The 22,921-nt window shown below is 37.1% G+C and overlaps 1 protein-coding gene across 8 annotated transcripts in view; it reads right to left on the reverse strand.

Moving 5' to 3' along the window:
• MECOM (MDS1 and EVI1 complex locus) overlaps positions 1-22,921 on the reverse strand; it is a 534,866-nt gene that overhangs the window by 224,756 nt on the left and 287,189 nt on the right. Inside the window, exon 1 of one of the 8 annotated variants that reach the window (XM_087933423.1) lies at positions 6,580-6,684. The exons of 6 other annotated variants lie outside the window; for them this stretch is intronic. The gene's annotated coding sequence lies outside the window, so the exon portion shown is untranslated. Of the gene's footprint in view, positions 1-6,579; positions 6,685-22,921 lie in introns of those variants that run through there. One more of the 8 variants, XM_087933427.1, reaches the window with a different exon arrangement.

The raw sequence follows: 22,921 nt of genomic DNA on the forward strand, positions 1-22,921 counted from the left end.
AATTATTTTAATTTTTCAGGAAGCTTCCCCTGCCTTTCAAAAATATTAGATATTAAAGACTTTCATCCCTAGAAATATGCATACTCTTCAAGTATAGAACTTATAACAAGATTTTCCAAGTGACGGGATAGTCTCCATGGTAAAATAGTGCATTAGCATCTTCAAATGTGAACTTGGTCATTTTGCATTAAACATGTCTTGATGGCAGGCTTTTCAGAAGCCTTCTGCATGCTTCCCTCAGGAGAGCTTTTCTTAGAAAGATTGCCTAAGAGCCCACTCTCTATACTACTGTTGCATTTGTCTCTGAGTCCCAGGTACTGCTCCCTGCCTCCATCTGCCCACTTGCTTAAAAAGAGTAATAACTATTTTGCCAGAACAAAGAAGAAAGCAATCATAGCAAAGACCCTCTGAGGAGACATAGACCTTGGCAACTACCCAAGGATGCCAAGCCTTGATTTTGTACCGCTTCATAGGCAAATAAGTCTCCGCAGGTGAAACAGAAGTTAGAAGTTACATGATGGTTTATCTTGTCTCAAACTTAAAGGGCCTGGTTGAGATGATCCCAGCCTCGTAAAATACATGCGAATATAGGATTAAATGTCAGGCTATATGTTATTCATCAATCAATCAATCAATCAATCCTAGCCAAACACTCAAGAAAAAAGGGAAACAACACAACTTCCTTAGAAATAATGGGACAGGTGGTTTCTTTGTCAGGAAGAGACTAAGTTATTTAGAGTTAAACTTTAAGAATTAAAACTGACACTTTGAATTAAGCATAGGAAACAGCTTACAAAGAAATCAGGTTTTCATTACTCTTATAGCATGATCTGAACTAGCTGCCCAGTTGTCTCTAATTGAAATTTTTATTCTTCAAAAATATTCTGTGTAGAGTACATTTGTATAAATGCTCTGTTGGATTGCAATGGTGTATAATCTGAGGCTCTGAAGCCCCTTTAAAAGTGGTCATCAGACTGTAAAGCTGAAGAGAAATTAGGAAATATATGGGCAATACATTGATAAATAATAATGCATTGATTTAACTTCAAGGCAATTTAATGTAAATTAAATCACATTTACTTCATATTTCACATATGTTTCATTTTTTTAAAAAATCAATAATTAGCTTCCTTTTTCCTTTTTCATTTGGCAGCAACAAACTTCCAACTTTGCTAAAACAAAGATCTACATTGGCCCCCTTTAAAAAAATAAAAGATTATTGTAAGATGATTCACAAGTGGTACTGCTTCTGTCTATAAGGATCTAATCTGGTCCTACTCCAGCTCTAATGTCAACATTGTGAGATCTATCCTTGCAAGATGTCACCACCAAGTCATGTACAGTAAGTTAAAAAAAATTGAGTGACAGTTGCAAGAAGCAAGCATTTGTGGTATAGAATTATGGGGCGGGGGGGAACTTATACAGTTAGCTTACATCAGTGAATATAAGTGGTGTCTCAACTTTGTTTCTGTGAAATACAAATATTTTAACATGCATAATTTATGGATTTTGGATTGTAGAATTAATGAAGGAAAAGCTTGGCAAACACACGCAAAACCCAAATAATTTATAAGCTCATTGAAGAATTTCTGAATGAAGGAACAAGCTAACAAATTGTAATACACTGTAACAAATTGTAATGCAACATCAAATTCTCTTAGAAACCTATTTGAGATGGCTTGTTTCGCTTAAATTACAAAATGCTGGTGATGGATGAAGCATTTCAGAAAAGAAAATAACATAGCTGTTCTCTAAAAGAGAACTTAAACTGCTCCCAACAGTGCACATGCTTATGAATTAGTCCCCAATTAAGTTGCATACGATATGTAAATGTTCACATTATTATTTGTGGGATTTGGTTGTATTTTTATTTTTCACTTTATGGATGACATTATATAATGCATATAATGCCATATACAACCATTCCAGGAGTTTTAAATTTGGGGCAAAACACAGACACATATGGACAAATTACATTGCACTGTTATTTGATATATGATAAATTAAAAGATAAATTAAAATCCAACCCTGATTTCTAAAACACATTTCATAGGCTTAAACTGATTAACTATCATTAATGGCAGCACTTGCTTGCTATTCAGTTAACTAGATGAGGTAGAAAAGACCTAATGAAATTGGAAGAAGAGGATTTAATGCCTGACATAATGCCCAGCGATGCCATTAATACATTACAGACTTTTAGTTTATACAATGAAAAAGTGTTTTCCCAGGGACCATTGAAAATCCTGGAGCACTAAGCCAACTCTCTGCCTTTTAATTCAGACTAATTCAGACTACAAACTATGACAACTTATTCTGATCTAGATATCCTATCCCCCAAAACTAAATCTTACGGGACAACTGTGAGATTTTAAAAAATAGTGTTTTGCAGTTTTGCAATTTAATGAGACTTTCGTGAGAAAAAAAAAAACCTCGTGAACCACATAAAATAAATCAAGTTATATTTGTGAACATGGTGTTCTGAATTGTATTCTGATATTGGACAAAGGCAGTCTAACCTAAACTGACTTACTATTCTGTTAACTTACTTAGTGAAGCAGGGAAGCTCTCTGTGATAGAAAAAAAATCTTCAGACATTGTGCTGTGCAGATCCCTGACTGGCAGCTGTTTGAAATAAGTATGAAATGGTATCAGGAGCATTGACAAACTAGCAGATTAAGAATGGAAATAGAATCAGAAATAGAATAGAACACCTTGGAGGTCTTCTAATCCATGCCCCTGCTGAAGCAGGAGATTCTATAAATAGGTACCAAAGTTATGGACAGGAGAGAGCAACACCTTCAAAAGGAAATGCTGAAATTAAAAAAAATAAATCACTATGTTGCTACCTTAGAGAAAAGGAAAACAATAACATAACTGTGGTAAATAAATCACTGTGGAAATAACTGCGAGGAAAAGACAAAATTTAGTATATTTGTTTCCCCCTTAAGCATAATTTTACGCACCATTTTTGCTAATGAGGTGTAATTTTGTTTTTAATTATTTTCATGGTATTGAAGAAAAATATTAGAAAAGGCTACAATGCTGATAAACAAAGAATGAAACCTGGTTCTTAGGCCTCACTATCAGTTGCTATCAGAAAATAGCATACATTTTTGCTTTTGTTTTGTTTAAAACAGACTACTTGTTATAAAATAGAGTACATGGGATACTTAACAGGAACAACAACCAAAAATGTTTAAATACAGAAATGTTAACACTTCTGTAATCCATAATAATTGTCAAGAATCAGCCAGAAAGAAGGAAAACATTTGACAGCATCTGGGCTTGCTGCCATGAAATGGGTCCACTATTCGGGGTTGTGCAATTTACAAACTTCTGTTCTTTCAACAACTATTCAGAAAACAGAATCGATAAGTAAATATATAGAGAGGGAAATACAGAGGAATATAAACATCATCTAAAAGGTGCTGGCCACTTAGAAAGGAAAATGATTCTCTAAGATTTGCCAAAGGGAAGAGAACATTAAACAAATTGCATAGCCTGAAAGCTATGAATAAAATGTTCATGATATTTTTCAATGAACAGAGAAAAGCTCTTTCAGATGCTATGCTGATTGGAGATAAGTCCTTACATGCTCATTATATACCATTTGATTAGATCAATTTGGGATCTCCAGTCTATGCAAACTGATTTTTAAAGACTCTGGGAAAATAAAAATAGAAAGGTGTGTAAAGATATTGGGCAGTTTATGCTCTGTACTGTGTTAGCTTAATGAAAACCAAATAACAAGATTAACTGAAGGAAGTAAGGAATCATACTTATGTTCCGTGGCTGGAAAATCCTTGGCCAGAGTTCTCTTGACAGTAGACTGTTTTAAGCTAAGGGCATTCCTGAAAATAAAGATGATAGCTTTGACAGCTTCCTTTTATTTTTCTTTAAAATTAAAATAATCTTTTTTAAAAATGTAAGAAGGAAAATGGCAGAAGGCTCTCCGGAAAACAAGGGCACATTGTTTCCCTTAGGCATTCAGTTGTGAAACAACACACTTTCCTTCATAATTCTCTCCCTCCCCATCCAAAACACTCTCTAACTAGCAACTATATAAACATACAATTGCAGACTTCATTACACTGCCTTATTCTTTGCACTTTCCTCTCATACTGCATTTGGTAAACCATGGTACTTTGGAAGGTCTTTCAGTACAGCTAGAAGGACATGCAGGTAATCCTCTACTTACAACTATCTGTTTAGTGAGAGTTTGAAGTTACAACAGCACTGAAAAAAAGTAATCTGTGACTTTTTTTTACATTTATCACTGTTGAAGCATCCCCATGGTCATGTGATCAAAATTCAGGCACTGGGTACGTGGTATGTATTTATAACAGTTGGCTTGTCCTGGGGTCACGTGATCACCATTTGTAACTTTCCAAACAAGTTTCCAACAAGCAAAGTCAATGGATGGGGGGAACCAGATATGCTTAATTAACTAAACCAGCATACAATAAACTTCCCACATTCTTACATTTATTAATGATGTGCAGAGGAGCAAAAATTTGGAAAGTGCATTGTGGTTTTATTCTGGGCATGGAGTGTGCAGGAAACCCACTCCATGCCCCAGATAAAACCACAACACACTTTCCAAATTTTCCTCACTGTCTCTTCTCATACTCTCTTAATATGCAAAGGAATTATGAATGGGCCAAAAGGAGGGGAAAGGCACGCAAATTGTGATTTAATGATGACAACCTCAAAAGAAGAGAGGTGAAAGTGGATGAAGAAGTGCATGAGTGTACTGGAAGCAAGCACAGTTTGCAAAAAGACAAAGGTACAGTAAGGTTCAGTAAATTATGTTGATATAAGCCAGTTTTTTATATGTTTCAGGATTTTTTTTAAATTTCGTGCCTTTCAATGCCTTTCTTACTATAGTATTTGTTTTTTCTTTTACTGTGCTCTGCATACATTTGGCTATTCAGAAAGGAAATAGTATAATAAGTATGTATATAAGTGGCCTCCATTTTGAGACCCTAATTATGAACTGTCCCTAGATTTTCCTGCTATTTTTCTAAAGAGCTATTTTTCTGTTGGGTTTTTAATTAATTCTTTGCTCAATGATGCAAAACATTCTGCATGACAGTTGAGCTGAACATTTTTGGGCATAGACCTTGTCCCTTAACTGCCTCCCAGACATTGTACTGGAAGCCAAATTAAAACATCCCAGACAAATGTTTCTTCTGCAAATCACCATGAAATTAACATGGGGCTGATAAAATGTCCGCTTGAGTCTGGAGTATGTTTGCAGGTGATCTGGCAGCCCTTCTGAATGGACTCCATGATCCATCATAGAGTCTTATCACAAGGAGATGCCAAAGTGAGTGCGAACACTCTCACAGGTCTGAGAAGGCCTGTTAACAGTTATGTTCTAATTATGGCACAGGCAGCAATAAACTAGAGAAGATGGGGTGGACCAAAGAAAGAACAGGATGGGCTTCCCAACAGACTTTTGGAGGCCCCCATTACAGGCTCTCAGTCTGTAAGCTGTCCATTCATTATGGTGATGGTTATCTCTGTTATCTATGCCAAATAGTCATGTTCCAATGCCACCGCTCATTTCCAAGAAAAAGAACATTTTTAATGGATTGCATCCAAAAGCAAGTGGAAGGGAAAAGTGTATGCAGATCTATAAAATATTTTAAGACTGTCAGGAGAATCGTAATCTTATTCTTTTGGTCACATTATTGTATGAGAAAGGGAAGTTGCAAATGTAAGCTTTTGCAAGATGGATTAAGCTTTCACTGTTCTAGCAGCTGAGTAAAAACAGGATGCATGAGGCACATGGGCATCTCAGTTGGCTGCACAAGGAATACAGCTGAAGCTGCTTTCACCTTGCACAAATGAAGATGGAAAGTTGCCAAATGCTTCCTGACCTACCAAGATACATATGGAGTAGAACAAGAAAAGCTGTAGTACCTTCGTCTGCAGTTTTCTGCAGAGAGTCCCTTAAAATATGACATAAAAGAACATCTCCTCCACTCTAAATAAGTGAACACTTTAAAACACCAAGGCTAACTGGTCCACCTCAACTCATTTCAAAGCATTTCACAGAGATTTTAGATGATCACCAAATGCCTCTTTTTGTGAAGTCTCTGGATGATTAAAAAAGAAAATAAAATCAACCACCAACAATTTTAAGTCTTCTTGATGGAGACAGGCTGTATATTTTCCGAATACTCTTGATTCTGGTGGTCATACAGTTGAAGTTTAAGTCAATAATACCAGTAAGAACACCTGAACAGCTTTAGAGGAATGCATTACCTTTCCCACATTTACAACTGGGGTGACTGAGAAATTGTTTCTTTATTAAACATATTAGCGTCTCAGTACTATTTACTTACTGATATCCTTGAAGGAATGGAATACAAAGATGAGGGTGTGAACACTATCTTCTGTATCACCCCTTCCAGGCAGCTGAGACATCACTTTATTTGCTTTATAGTAACTCATTGCCAAGTACATACATAAAAGTTAAGCAAGCTTCTTTTTTAAAAAATGATAACGCTGAAAAGACAGTTTTGAAAAAAAAAAAGTATCCCAATACAAAAACAACTTCAAACTCACAGCTTAAAAGGGGTGAGGCCAAGGTTATTGAAGAGGGTTCCAGCAGTACGTCCTCTGTGCTATTCCAGTAAAAGTTAAGAGGATGAACAGAGTGCAGAACACAATGGCCTGAAGTGGAGACAGATCTCCAAGAAAGTAATGGGAGGAGTTTATATCTAAAAAACAACAATCTTCCCCTGGCACTGCCAGCAGTCTAAAGGAAGGAATGTCACCCACTGGTGACTGGCTTTTATGTAACTCCTCTCAGTTCTTTTGAACACTGCTAACTCCCTGATAACACCTTGAAAAATAAAGTGGAGGAATTGTTCTCTTGAATAGCAGAGTCTAAGTCCTACATTCATGTGATCTAAGATCTCTCTCCATTAGAAAGTCTAAGATCTCTCTCTCTCCATTAGAAAGTTAGTAGAAAGTCTTTGCTTATCAAAACAGGTGAAAAAAGATGCTGCCTAACCACAGATAGTCCTCAACTTAGAACAGTTCATTTAGTGACCATTCAAAGTTATAACAGCACAGGAAAAAGTGTCTTATGACCGGTGTTTCACACTTATGGCCATTGCAGCATCCCCATGGTCAGGTAATCAAAATTCTGACCCTTGGCAACTGACTCATATTTATAACAGTTGCAGTGTCATGGGACCTGGGTCATTGCAACCTTCTGACCAGCAAAATCAAAGGGGAAATCAGATGCACTTAACAACCATGTGACTAACTTAACAACTGCAGTGGTTTACACCAAGAAAGGTCATAAAATGGGGCAAAATTAACTTAACAATTGTCTCACTTAGCAACAGAAATTTTGGGCTCAATTGTGGTCATAAGTCGAAGACTACCTGGAGACCACATGGGAAGGACAGGTTATTAATCAGAACCTACTATAAAATAATTTCCTTTACTTGTATACCTGTATTAGGTTCCTACGACCTAATCGAAATTCAGTAGGAGAATGTGAGTTCTAGACCCACCTTAGCCAAGAAAGCCAGCTGAGTGACCTTGGGCCAATCACTTTCTCTCAGCCCAATTCACATCACAGTGTTGTTGCTGTGCGGGAAATAGGGGGAGGAAGTGTGTTGGATATGTTTGCTGCCTTGAATTATTTGTTTAAAAAATAGTAAAGGTAGAATATGAGTAAATAAATGAACAAATATTGGATGCATCAGAATAAAGTTTTCTTCAAGAACGTATTTATGGGGTTTAAGATGATCAGTCTACTGTTGTACATTTAGAATGTCTTTGGAACACTGTTCCAGTAGCCATAGGATTGGTCAAATTTCTCCCTGAAAAAAGGGTCCAATTTTGTGATGTGGAAATCCAATATTTGATTCTCCCTCCCACTTTGATGCCAGACTCTGCTGCTTATTGTTTTAGTGTTATAAATATCCTCTATAGTTCAACCAAAATAGCTCTTGTCTACCCCTCTTTATTGTTATGGTCTGCGCCAAATCCTAACACTCTCTGGGCATTATGTTCCAATTGTGGCAAATTGATGATTAGTAGCAATAAAATTTAAGATTTGAGAAGCCAAGATATCCATATAACATGGTTGTTCTGGGAACCACCAGGAATTGTATGTATAAGCACTTCAGACTTGTCAACTAGTAAGAAAAAGAAGGAACCTCTCAATAGCCACATTCGTTTCTATATTCCCCATGACAGATTTATCTGCAGAAAGAGCACTATTCAGAATCCACTAGCAACTTCAGTATTTAAAGCTTACTTTAGAAGTTGGAAATCCTATTCATTCACTGTAGAGTTTTAAATATGATTAAGTTTTCCACCTTCATATTCTCTGAAATAATCTGAGCACTGTAGAAAAACCTACTTTTGCCTGGAGGAGCAAAAGTTCCATTTTGATTAGAGTAAAATAAGTGAAATCATTTCTTCTTAAATTTATCAGCTAAGAATATTACCAATATTTAAAGAATATGTCTATATTGTTTTAAAACCAATCTATTAAATAGTATGTATATAAAATTCTTAAAATAAAAGTTTTATAAATATAAAAGTGCAGAAGACTTCCTTGAAAGTCTTTAAAAGGATGTCTATGGAAATTTGCAGTCATCCAGGTCATTGTCACAGAGGTGGGTTTTTTTTTTCCAAAAGCCATCTGGACTTTGAAAACATTTCTCTTCTTATCCAGTAAGCTTCCAGTTAGAACTGAAGAAGCTTCTTAGATGAGAAGTGAAACATTTTCAAAGAAAAAACAAGAAACAATTGCCTTTTGGAGAAAAAGCACTTTGGGGTCTTTTAAAAGGACAAAGAACACTTGAATTTGAATCTGAATCAGCTTGGAGGTGTTTATGACATAAAATTACTTTTAAATATTTTGGCATGTTTGTTAAAAAGCAAAGATAAAATGAATCATAGCTGGTATTAATCTCCTTAAAGTTGCATTGTTGGAGAAGTTGTAATAAAATTGGTACATGAGGTCACTTCTGGTGGCAAAGCCCATTTAGTTAGTTAGGTTTCTTGAAGAAATCGTAGATATCATTTGATATCTTTAATAAAAAAAAATGCTAGTGTAACTTTGTTGTCCATTTTCTACAAGACATAAAATAGTGTTACCAGAAAAATTAATTTACCTTTTGTTGTTAGGTGCCATATTTAATATAGCAAAACACTGGAACAGTGTCCCACATCTTTCTTTAAAGTATGGGAAATAGCAGGGGTTGAAAAATTACCACAGCAGCAAAAAAATTTAGAGTCCATTCATTAAAGTTGTTTATTTCACATTGGATCTTTTTTTCTGTTTGTGGCATCCTTTCACTGTATTCCATCAACAAGCCAATTTCAAACAGATTACTTCTATGCAAATGTCTTTTTGGACAGAGCACTAAATATGGATCTTAACCATTGTATATCTCCCCCTACAAAGGTATATTTTTATATGTGCTCCCGAATTATGTTTGTGTGTGGTTTTCCTTCTGTGATGGTTTCTGGTTTTCATTTCCTTTATGTTCTTATGATGATTAATATCTGTTGACCATAAATATGTTTAAAAGGAATTAATTCCAACTAGCATCTATATTCCTTGGAGGACAGCCAATTTCATTTCCACTAGGATATTCTGGACAGAACTTGACTTAATCTGTAATTGTGAGCAATGGGAAAGATATATTTAAATTATTTTTTCTTTTAAAAGAAGCAGCTGTGAACATTATTCCTTCTTCATTTCTCTCTTGCTGGTCTACTGCCGGCAGCCTTTGAGCTTATCAGATTACCCAAATGACAGAGTACTCTGATATAGCAATTGGATTGCTGTTTTAGAATATTTATTTGATACTGTTCTGTTGGGATTAAACAAAGTCAACTTATTGGTGGAAGAGCTGCATATTTAAGTACTAGCCTCTGTGTAAACTTCTCTATATCAATTTATATAACATATTTGGACAGCCATTTTAAGCAAATGCCATTTTTGGAGGGGTTACTTAAATCAGGAAAAATGGTAGAAAATAGGGTTACACACAGAAATTCCCCATCCTTCTTAAAACAGCTTCTTCTATTTAAAAAGAATAATTAGGCAGATGAAACGTGTATTCATATATAACATTTAGTTTGTCTTTTAGAATATAAGGAAAGAATTCTAATAACAGATTTCTCTTGTAAGTAGTTTTCCTAAATGGGATTTAATACTATTCTCTCTTTGCCGAGGAGAGCATTCAAGCAAGAACCTCTGTCTGCCCCTCCAACTTCTGAAAGGGACATTCTGTGCAACACTGTTACTTAGAACCTGTTGCTTTGATTCTTCACATCAAGGTGAAAATGTGGGGAATAGAACCTGCCAGGAGCAAGTAGGACATTTTATGTGTGTTGAACAGAAATTTTCACATTTGCCAGTTCTTCAATCCTTTAAGTTTCCTACAAGCACACATGGGAATCAGGAAAAGGAATGTGTATGGCTTATAACGAATATCTAGTATAGATCAGTCCTTCCATGCTTCTACATATTTCTCAGGTCCACTGAGAAACTTAAATCAACCCCTGAGTTTATTTTCTCTAGCTGGAAATTTAAAAGAAAAGAGGGAGGATTTAAAATGAAACTGTGACTCTGTTGGCCACGGTTCAGAAGTTCTCTGTGATTTTACAAATCGTGGCCATTTCTAATCATCTCCCTATTGCCCTTATCCTCACCAGAGAAAAATTAGTTTGATAAACAAATCCCAGTTTGTTTTAATTCAAATGCAGAAATGGCTCGCCCCAAATGAGTCCTTGACAGCAATTCCCATTGGAGGGTGGCTAAAATTGTTTGCTGATCAATGGGACAGCTCCACCTCTGATGCGTGGGTCAGGGACTCTGTTAGGTTTGGTTTGGCGCTAGAGTTTCAATCCTCCCCCCCAAACTTTTTCATTAGGAGCCCTAGGTCCACAGACCTCATTAAGAGAGCATTGATGCAGGAGGCTATCAATCATCTTCTGCATATTTGGGCCGTTAGAGAGGTCCCATCTGAACAACGGGGTCAAGGCTGTTACTCTCTATTGTTTGTGGTCCCAAAGAGTTCGGGGGGGCTGGAGGGCAATACTGGACCTCAAACGTCTGAACAGATCATTGGTTTATCGAAAATTCAAGATGACTACTCTCCAGTCCATTCTGCTCAGCATCAGAGAGACCTCTATAGATCTGACAGAGGCTTATCTACATATACCAATTAGACCTGCTCACTACAAATATTTTAGATTTTGCTGTTGTGATCGGCATTACGAATATATCGCCCTACCATTCGGTCTGGCTTCGGCCCCTAGGACTTTTACCAAGGTCCTAGTGGCTTTGGCTGCCTCCCTCAGGATCAAATCTATTCGTTTACAATGTTATCTGGATGATATTTTAATTTTGTCATCTTCCAGACATCAAGCAAATTTGGATACCAAGATTACTCTGGAGACCCTTCAAGGTCATGGCTTTTCCATAAATTGGGATAAAAACCATTTGATCCCTTCAACTGGGTTAGTTCATTTAGGGGCAGTGATAGATACCGTGGAGGGCAAGGTTTTTCTCTCTCAGGACAGGTTGAATAGTATCCAGTCTTTGGCCAGAGAGATCAGAGACTTAAAGAGGGTTTCCCTGGCAGTTCTGTCTCAACTGTTAGGGAAACTGATTTCTTGCATTTACATTGTGCCTTGGCCTCAATTCCATTCTAGAGATCTGCAATGGTTCCTGCTACCTTTCCAGCAATCCGGAAGAGTCACTTCCAACGTCTGGATAAAGGTACTGCACAATGTTCTCCGATTGCTCCGCTGATGGTCAGAAAACACGATAAACAAGGGTTGTCCTTTCAAGGAACCTTGCAGGGCAATGATCACAACCGATGCCAGCCTGGTAGGATGGGCAGCTCACTTCCAATCCCACACTGCACAGGGAAGTTGGACTATTTCCGAACAATCACAAAGCATCAACCTGTTGGAGCTGTGAGCAGTTCATCTGGTGTTACACAGTTTTCTACCCCTTTTCCAATCATGCCACATTCTGGTCTTGACAGACAATATCACAACCAAGGCCCACATAAACAGACAGGGGGGTACCCACTCCAAACTTCTGATGCTGGAGCCAGCAAGGTTTTTCAAGTGGGCCGAGGCCAATCTGTTTTTGCTCAAGGCAGAGCACATAGCAGGGGCCTTAAACACACAAGCGGACTGGCTCAGCAGGGCCACGATAGATCAGACAGAGTGGCGCCTACACCCGTCTCTCTTCCGGGAAGCAGTGCAGAGGTTTGGGCAACCGATGATCAATCTATTTGCCTCTCCCCTCAACGCCCAATTGCCCTGGTATATTTCAAGGTACCCGACTCACGGGGTGGAGGCTATCAATGCCCTGCGATGTCAGTGGCCTTCCGGACTTCTATATGCGTTTCCTCCACTCCCTATAATACCCAGGTTGATCCAGAAGTTATTGGAGGAACAAGCAGAATTGATATTGGTCGCCCCTTACTGGCCCAGGCAAATGTGGTTCGTGGACTTACAGGACCTGTAGAGAGAACAACCTTGGAAAATTCCACCATCAAGGGTTTCCCTCTCGCAAGGACCGGTACTTCACCCAGACCCACAATGGCTCAGCCTAGCCGCATGGAGGTTGAGCGGAGCTGTTTAAGGACCCAACAGATTTCAGAGGATGCCATTGCCACCATACAAGCATCCAGACAGTCCTCAACAAATCGTATATATGAGGCCACGTGGTCCACTTTCTGTTGCTGGTGCCAGGGGTCTAAGATCAACCCAACCGCCCCATCAATAGGACAATTATTGGACTTTTTAGAGGAGGGGTTGACCAAGGGCCTATCTCCAAATACTTTACACAGACAGGTGGCGGCCTTAGCCTCGGTGATATCCTGGGGTGACCTTCATTCCATAGCACACCATCCACATGTCCGCAGCTTTCTTAAGGGTGCTACAAACTTACGACCTCCTGTAATTCACTGCTATCCCACTTGGGAACTCAACAAGGTGTTAACCGCACTTACAACTGGCCCGTTCGAGCCTTTAAGAACCGCTAGTCTCAAATTCCTGACATATAAGGTGGTCTTCTTAATTGCGATCACAACAGCAAGGAGGATTTCTGAATTGGCAGCATTGTCAATGAGAAAGGACCTCTGCATGTTTCATGTGGACAGAGTGGTTCTCAGATTGGATCCATCGTTCACCCCTAAAGTAAATTCAGTCTTCCACAGAGCGCAGGAGTTGGTGCTTCCAAAGTTTTGTCCGAAACCATCTCATAGACTGGAGCATCAATGGCATCGACTTGATGTTCAAAGGGCGTTAAGCATCTATCTAGACCGCATGGTGGCATTTCGAAAATCTGAGGCTCTATTCCTATCCTTCAACCCATCCACTTTAGGACACAAGGTGTCGTCAACGACCATTGGTAGATGGTTGAGAGCCACCATAGCTAAAAGTTACGAATGCCAGTCCATCTCAGTTCCTAAGGGCATTACAGCTCACTCAACAAGGAGTGCGGCAACATTAGCAACATGGGCCACACGGGCTTCCATTGATGAAATTTGCAGAGCGGCAACTTGGGTTTCACCATCGCCCTTTGTCAGAAATTATAAAATTGATGTCTATGCCTCAGCAGATGCTTCATTTGGCAGAAGAGTCCTGCAGAGGGTCCACAGAGTTTAGGAGTGGATTTCGATCCAGACAGAGTCCCTCCCTAAGGACAGGCCAAGTTTTGGTATGTCCCGCTTCTGGATGCTCTGAACAGCTCATGGGAGAAAGGGCATTGGTACTTACCTGATATGCCCGTTCTCTGTGAGCTGTGAAGAGCATCCAGCCTCATCCATTTCTTTCCATCTGGTGGGGTTCTGTTCCGGTCAGGGATCTAGATTAGGTGATGAGTTCTGGACTTTGGCACTCAGTCTTCGCAAAACTGGGGGATGCTGGGGAGGTGTCCCGTGGAGAAGGAAGAGCGTCCCAGAGTTTTAACCCCAGCCTTTCCAGAAGAGACTGAAGCACCTCCCATTTCTGGATGCTCTTCACAGCTCATAGAGAACAGGCGTATCAGGTAAGTACCAACGCCCTTTTTCATCATCTGTGAATATTCACATAAAATCATGTGTCCTGAGAGAGCTGTTGCAAATATGTATAACATATGCATAAAAGCAAGCAACTAGTATGCAGAGGGTCATTTGGTTTATTCTACTGAAGAAAGCGTATGGTCTGTAGATACATATGTGCTTAAACAATAAAACTTCAGAAAGATCTACAGCTTATAATGAAATGATTTCTACGAGGTTAAAATCTGTCCAAGGAAGCTGCTCTTTAAAAAAAAAAATGCACCAGGGTGGAGCACATAAATTGTCTTATGCCCAATAAAAGCTCAAAAGCCTTTCCAGTTTCATCTTTGGGGTTTAATCTTTTAAAAGCATGTTCCAATACTATTCATTTGATTTGGGCGAGATTACTCCTCTGAAAGGAATAGCCTGTATGTGTGTATAGACACACTCGCACATGTGGAATTCCTTTTCAGTAATCCTCAAAGAGCCTTTTGATTTTTTACTTCTGATTCACCCCCCCCCAAAAAAAGTGTGAGTGAGCCACAGAGATGTATCCTGGGATTTGGATGGCTTCGAGGTCACCATGTACATTTGTAGAGAAAACATATGGTTCTCAGAAATCTTTCAGTCGTATGCTTAAGTGGATTTTGGAAGCGGGCTCTTACTCTCAAGTGGGCAAAAATTGTATGAATTCAAGGTGAAAAGTGGGAAATCCATACTTTATAAGGTATCCTATCAATTATTTCACCATATAATATCAGGGAGAGTTTAAGTGTTATTAATAGCCCCATGATTTTATCATTAAAGAGTTTGCTTCCCTTTATTGGTTTCAAGAATTTAAAAATTCTATGGTAAACACTTCAATTGCCCTTCAATTATTATTAATTAATTATTATTAATTTTTCTGACTAGGCTAACAACTTGGAAGTCGCTTTATTTCTTTGCTTTAAATAAAGGGATTATTTTGTTTGCAAAAATCTGTTTTTCTTAGACATTTTTTTTTAAGTATGGAGATTCAAGAGCTTTATTTTGAAATGTCACATTTTAATCATCTATATTACCATATTTTTTAGCCAAAATAATAATATGAACATCCATGAAATGTGTTTGTGTCAGCTGAACATTTTTCCCATCCTGCTTAGTATCAAACCATGATCATATTAGGCTAAATGTTAGGGAACATGTGCGAAGCAGTTTTAATCCAACACCTATTTTCATAGATTATTTTTATTATTTTACTATTTATTCACTCAATCATTTATGTGTAATCTTAAAAATTTTGGAAAATACAGGCTCATTTCAACACTTTTCAACACTTTTTCCATATACCTATCTGTTCCCCAGGACCTGCTAATTCTGAAATTGTTTGCTGTTTTCAGCTCTTTCTGAAAAAAAGAAACATTGCAAATAATTTGCAAGGGCAAAACTGATGGTGTGTGTGTGTGTGTGTGTGTGTGTGTGTGTGTGTGTGTGTGTGTGGAACCCTCCTAAGTATTACAAGTATTGCAATCAACATAGTAGTAACTTTGTGGCCATTTTTACAAAAAGACCTGAACAATATATTAATATGGGTTCTCACTGTAACAATTTAATTGGAAATGCATAAGATTTTTTAAAAGATATGTTTTGCCCATTTTGTCTGGCTGATATACAGACTTAATTCATGTAACCCTCCAGGTTTCATGAATGTCTGCAATCACTTATAGAAGAGTTAATTTGCTGAAAAGAGACCTATTGTATTGAACCAGGCATATATGTTAATGATGAGCATTATTGACTGCTTATTCTGGTTCTCGTGGAACTACCTCAGTAAAATTTCTTTCATGAAGACCAAAAGGTAAAGCAAAAGTCAGCAATCAGCAGTCATATTCATGGGATCTAGGAAGTGCCTGCTATTTACCAAGTCATGGCTCACATTCATCTTTTTATTTTTATTTCCTAGAATTGTTCCTGGTTCTAGTTTAGGCCAGTCTGAGCTACATTTTTCTTTCCCTGTTAATTTAATTTGCAGACGCCACTGTACTTACCCAGCCTTATGTTAAAATAAAGCAATTCCTTTGTTGATCCAGTTTTTCCTGGATTCATATGTTTAGTTCGCTAAAGGATGAGTCCACGTTTCAGGTGAATAACTATTCACCCAGCAGTGGCAATTGTATAACCATGCCACTTTGGCAGATTGTCAAGTGCTCTTTGTCATTAGGATGTTGCTCAACCTGTTTCAATGGGGAAGAGCATTTGGGGGCATTAGTAGATTAAAATCAGAACAAGAATCCTAACAGAATGAATAGCGTTTTTCTGGGCAAAATTCCCAGCAGTTGTAATCGGTCTGTTTCACCAGAGATGGAGTTTGAGATCATCTGTTTATGTTCCAGCCAGATTAAGACACCTGGTGAGACCACTGTGTAAGTAAAAACTTGAAAACCAGCAGTTTTACATATAAAAATCCGGTCGATCTTGGCAGAGTGGAAGCAAACGAAACTAAACTAAAACTATCAGAATGAATGTCAATAGACAAATTCAATGCCTTGAATAGGCACATTTACAGGATGGTAAATATCTGGCTTGGAGAAGATAAAGTGGAAAAGGGTTGATGGAACTATACTCTGTTACTAAATGAACATAAAATACTAGTATGATTGACTGCAAACAAAGGTGAATAAGATTTTAGGCTGTATTAAAAAGGCTGACAGGGGAAAAAAACGGATAAACCAAATACTGTAAACAAAGTTAGAAGAAATTTCTTCTAACTTTGTTCTATGAATGGAATAATATTCAAGTATCAGAAAACTGATAGAATAAGAGAGTAAACTCTTCCTAATCATCCTAATAGGTTAAAGTATGAGAAACTACTGAGCAAAGAAATAAGTGACTTCTGGGGGACAAAAGTGGGAAGAAATTGTCCTCACCCACTTTCTACAATATAGGGGAAACAACTTCTGGAGCAGCAATCGTGGTTGTCTTAATTTATATTTATTTTTATCTTTGCATTTCTACATTTATTTATTTTTTTAAATTGGGGGAACTGTAGGCAGTTGCATTAAAGAATATGGGTAGAAAATTTACTCTAATTAAAGTACCCTTATTTCTTTGATACACTTACATTTTTAGTGTAGAATATAATTTTCATCATTTATTGTTGTAAGCTCCTTTTACATTCTCTTCTTCATTTTATTTTTCACTTACCCGCTTTTCAGTTATCCTCACTAATCGTATCTGATTATCTTCCTTCATCATTCTAAAATAACATTCAGTTGATCTTTACTCATCTTTCAAACTGTGGAAACTAAATTCTATCACATCTGACAATTATTTGTCATCCTAAATTCCTCACACTGACTTTTATGTGAAGTCATTAGGATTATTCCAGATATTTTCTGAAGAAAGTTGTTTGAAGATTGCAATTTTGGGCCATATTCTTGAGAAAGTCAAATGTATTTAAATTTCATCTGAATACATTAGTTTCCCATCATAAATCTGAAGCATATTTACCTGGGAGTAAGTCTCCTTAATGTCACTGGAATTCATTTTTATAGTTAGAACTGCTGTTCAGCTATAAATATATATTTGCATAACTGTACCTCAACCACTCTTTTGTTTGTTACCAATTATTTTTCTTCAGGATCCTTAGCTGCAACTCTGATTAATAAAGAATACAAATCTCAATGTCTCTGTTAAATTACATTCTTTTACATTCAAGCTCAAATTCATTCCATCTAGAAACTGAAGTAAAACAATGGAAAAAATCCACTATTTGATATTATAATAACATGCTTAATGTCAGTTATGATGATAAGGCCAGAGAGAAGGAAGCGCAAATCTGGTTTTTCCTGTTTCTCCCAGCTCTGAAACTGATCTTACATTTTCCCCAAGAGAAATCAATAATAATATTTTGAGTGAGATAGAAAGGTTCCAAAAAGAGGAAGCCCAAATCAATTATACTTGCTGTTTCTGTGGCACAGGAAATAGATCTGACTGATAGGTAACTAATCTTGGGTAACTAAGTTGCATTTCATGATAAGCTGTGTATGCCTGCACACATGGACATAGACACACATATCACACACAGACAACTTAATCACAAGAATATCCAAGAATATTGGTTTGGTTATGAATCACAAAGATATCACTGCTATTTTCAGTAGTACAAAAGTAAAAACACTGAGATCATAAGAAGTCACCTTATATCATTAGCCAATTGCTGTCTTTAGCCCAGCACTCATTGATTCAATTCCAGAATCCCATCCTCATGCTTGAATCTAGTAGAGGCCTAAGTCTTTCTCTTCCTTTTGAGATAGTACAGACAGACAGAATTTCACAATTGGAAGGGCCAAATCTCAACTGCAAATTGCTTGCTTTGTTTCAGCAGACTTTGTGAACAGTAAAAAGGAGACCATCAACTTCATGAAGACTACGCTTTTTAGAATGTTATTTATTCAAATCCCATATAAGCTCCCCTGCCAACTTTTTGTTGCATTAGACATTTATGTGGCAAAATAGCTATGATGTCTGACCCCTTGACCTCTTCCATGGGGAAGTTAAAATTCCAGTGAAATACCCCACTGTTCCATGCCATTCAGAGGAAACCATCTTTTCAAGAAATATGACAGAAAGTCTTGTAATAACATTTCCTGAGTACAATCTAGAGACCATTTGGGGAAAGGAGTATGAAGTCATAGAAGCAAGGTTATTACCTATGAAATGTGTAAAATATTAATAAGGGCAATATTTCTTTATCGGCAAAGAAACAAGAAACCCACAAAGGGCTCCATTATATTATTTGCCTGATTAAGGCTAGCTTACACTTCAGAAACCTAGAGCCCATTTTTCTGAATGACACATTTAAGAATAAGCACAGGTAAGCAAAAGATCAGCTTTCACCAACAGCAAAAGTAAACAGAGCCTTATCTTCATCTTTTCCTGTTAAATAGAGACAAACTAGAAATGGTTCCATGCACTTTCCATTTTTTTAATAAATAACTACCATTTTTGTTCCCTAGAAATGTTGCTAATTACTGCCAATGTTGATTGTTTAAAATGAGCTAATCATTTAAATATATTGTTTTCATTTCTATCAGCTCCAGTGTTATTTTTTTCCCCTTTTGCTACTAAGTCATTGAGATATCAACACTAAACTTCCAGAACACGTCTTATTTCTTCAGTTGAAAGCTCTGGAGTACTATTGACTGGACCATTAAACCAAGCCAATGTTTCATTTAGAACAAAAACACTTAAAAGACCCTGATGTTACCCAAACACCGAAAGACCTGCTCTACCTGCCAACTATTTCCCAAGCTGAATTCAGGATGTTAGTTTTAAAGTTTAAATCTGTAAAATGCTTTGAGCCTAACTATCTTAGGTTCATAACAAAAACGGTGGTCCCTCTCTAGTTGTTAACAAACTATAAAAACTGTCCTTTTGAGGGTTGTGCCAGTCCCTGTGGATTTATTAACAAAACCATAAGTAACCAATTACTTGCTTTAACAGAACTACTACTGATCTCAAGTTAAGCCATCAGAGTTGTCTTGTGTAAGAATGTGCATCTATCCCAATATGTATTTTAATCGCATTCTGGCTCTAGCACTATTTGATGCTCCATCAAAATGCAGCACTTACTTCCTGAAAGGATGACTTCATTTTCAGTACATGTCCAACTTAAAATGATAAATTGTATCAACCACTGAGCAGATTGTCTTCTTTTCTTTATATATAGTGAGAGTATTTACACCAAGACATATTCCTTGTGTGTCCAATCACACTTGGCTAATAAAGTTATTCTATTCTATTGTATTCTATTTTATTTTATTCTATTCTATTCTTTCAGACATTGCTAGGGTATAAGAATGAACTTTGATCCATTTAAATGAGGTTTAATATTTATCAGTACCAACTCGGAGATAGTCTCCAATGTGTTAAAGTTAACAAATGTAATCATATAAAAGTTAAGTAGCTACATATATACAGTATCAGGTGTGTTTGATGTACAAAGATTATTTTCATAGTATTTGCTAATATCAGATACTCCGGAAAGTATGAGGAAAGCTTTAAAAATTTAAGCTTAATAGATAATTATTCTTAAATTGTTAATTATAATTATTCTTAAGATTTATTTTTATATCAAATCATCTATTGTGTGCTATATGGTGACAGCACTGAGATGCAAAGTTTAAAGTTTCATGTATTTATGGCAATAGGCTATAGTATAATGTAAAACATCAATTTGTAAATTAATTTTTTTTTAAAGACAGATAGATAGATGCTAGATAGACAGACAGACAAATTATGGCTTTTAAATCCCAGTTTTTTATACCTTGGATCAAGTTTAAGCAATATTCTGCCACTTTTTTTGACCCTCCATTGATGAGTATCTTCCTTCTTCAACAAGTTTCAGCAAGCTTTTTTATATTTTTGTTGTACTGTTTTGCTTTGTTGCATTATTTCTGCTTTGTTTCCAAACTGGAATTGTAAATTGGGAGCAGGTAAGTAAGTAACACTAGAGGCTCTTGAAGTGAATCTCTCATATTCAGGAAATAATGGGCAGCTCCAGAAACCCTTGTGACCTTCAAGAATCTCTAAAGCACCTCCCAGATCCTCAATGGAAACATGCCTGGCATGTGGTTCTCATATGGTGTTTGTTCCATGTCTGCCAGTTCTTCTCTATGAGAGATTGATCCAACATTTCAGATCAATGGCAAGTTATTTCCTAGACTAATCACTTGTCAGTTCTGATCTCTTGCAACAAGCAGTGAAGAGGGCACATAATAAATGATAAATAAATGCACATTAACTCAGGAGCAAATTCTTCGCCATGTACAAGGAACATAGATGAGTTTGCCCTACTTGTCTGGCTGGATAGCTATGATGGAAATCTGATTTGCCCTGACTAATCATTTTCTTTAATCTCAGCACTCAGTTAATTTAGTGCCCTGCTTCACAGATCTTTATTTTGGGCTCTGTACCTTAGGTATATAAAATGCCAAGTTCATTGGCCTACTGAAAAGATGATTATTTTCAAAACTGAGTCCAAGCAGGTTAGGTAGGTAAGAGAGATGATGGATGGTAGTTAGGTAGAGGATGGGTGGATGGACAGATAGACAAACAGACAATTACCTGAACATTTATCTCAGTGTTTTGTTCTAAACTCCAAAACAGTTATATGATAATACCAGAACAATCAATTCTCATTTAAGACATAATGCTGAACAGGTAATATACTATTTTTCCTATTTAAAAGTTTAAAAAGAAACTTTCTTCAAATTACTATCTATTTGCAATCTCGTCATGAAAATCAGTCACATGAAATATGCAGATACATGATTTCCTAACAGTGCCATGTATTTACAAGTATTATACCTGAGTAACATCAAATTCTTTAATTCACCTGCTTGGACTCCTAGGCTTAGCAGCAAGATAGTTGCTTCCATACTTTCTTTCAATGTGAAAAGCATGATTTGGCTAATAATAAACACCCTGGACATGAAATTGTGATATCGTTTTCAGAATGTGCCTTTGTGGCTCAAGGCTAGACTTCAATAATACATGGAACTGAATGACAACTTGAAATATACAGCAAGTACACTGACTCTGTGGACTGTCTCATCATAGGGATGCCTTTCTAGAAGATTTCTATGCATTTGCGGATAGCTGCACACCTTCCAATGGCAAACCATGCAACAAGAAAGGTTTTATCTTAGTGAGGCATACATACATACATACATACATGTGTGTGTAAGCCTCACTAAGATAAAACCTTTCTTGGTGCATGGTTTGCCATATATATATATATATAATGTGTATATATTATATACATATATATATATATATATATATATATATATATATTTATATATAATGTGTATATATATATATATATATATATATATTTGTTTTCTGAGGTTCTCATGGGTATTTATATGTGGATCTTTGGTTGTTCGGTTTTCTCCGCAAGATTCAGATCGAATCTACGCGAGAAAACTGTCCACATATATATATATATATATATATATATATATGTATATATATATATATATATATATATATATATATATATATATATATATATATATATATATATATATATAAATATGGATCTTTGGTTGTTCGGGTTTTCTCCGCGTAAGGTTAAGTATCTAGGCAACATTTCGATGAAGTCTCATTCATCATCTTCAGGCTTCTGTCTCCGGCTCTGTGCTTCTCAGAGTGATGTGAGATTGCAGCTGCTTCTTCCTTTTAACTGCAGTGGGGTGGGACTTGATTGGGTGGGGGGCTTGGCTGTGTTCTGATTGGGTGGGGTGTGTTCTCATTGGTAGGGGGTTTGGCTGTGTTCTGATTGGTTGGGGGTTAGCCGTGTTCTGATTGGTTGGAGGCGTGTTCTGTTCAGGTGGGGGCTTGGTTGTTCTCAGGTTAGTCTTAGTTGCTGGGGATTTGAGTTGGTGAGCTGTGATCTTGCTGTTTGGCTTCAAGTTCGTGGTCGTGCTGCATCTTCATAGTGGGTGTCGGTTTGCTTCATGTATGGCCGGAGGGTTTGAAGTGGGTAGTGATGCAGCTGCAGTGCAGCTTCTGGTCCATGGTCGTGTCTCATCTTCTGAGTGGGTGTGAGTCTGTTTTCTACATGGAAGTGTGGTGGTGGCATCTTGTGTGGCTCTCATGGGTGTGGGTCTGGTGTCCTTCTTCATGTTAGGTACTGTCTGTTCATGAGGCGGGTTTCCAAATGGCTGGAAGGCAGGAGGTGTCATCTCGTTTGTTCATGCTGTGTGGGCGTTTTCTATCTTCTATGGCTTCTTTGATTATTCTGCTTTGAAGTGTTCGGTTTTGGCAATAGTTCTGGTATTTTTAAAATCAATTTCATGTCCTGTGGCTTTGAG

This window comes from Pseudonaja textilis, chromosome 4, assembly GCF_049901715.1.
Source record: "Pseudonaja textilis isolate UNSWEBS1 chromosome 4, rPseTex1.2, whole genome shotgun sequence".
Taxonomy (NCBI): domain Eukaryota; kingdom Metazoa; phylum Chordata; class Lepidosauria; order Squamata; family Elapidae; genus Pseudonaja; species Pseudonaja textilis.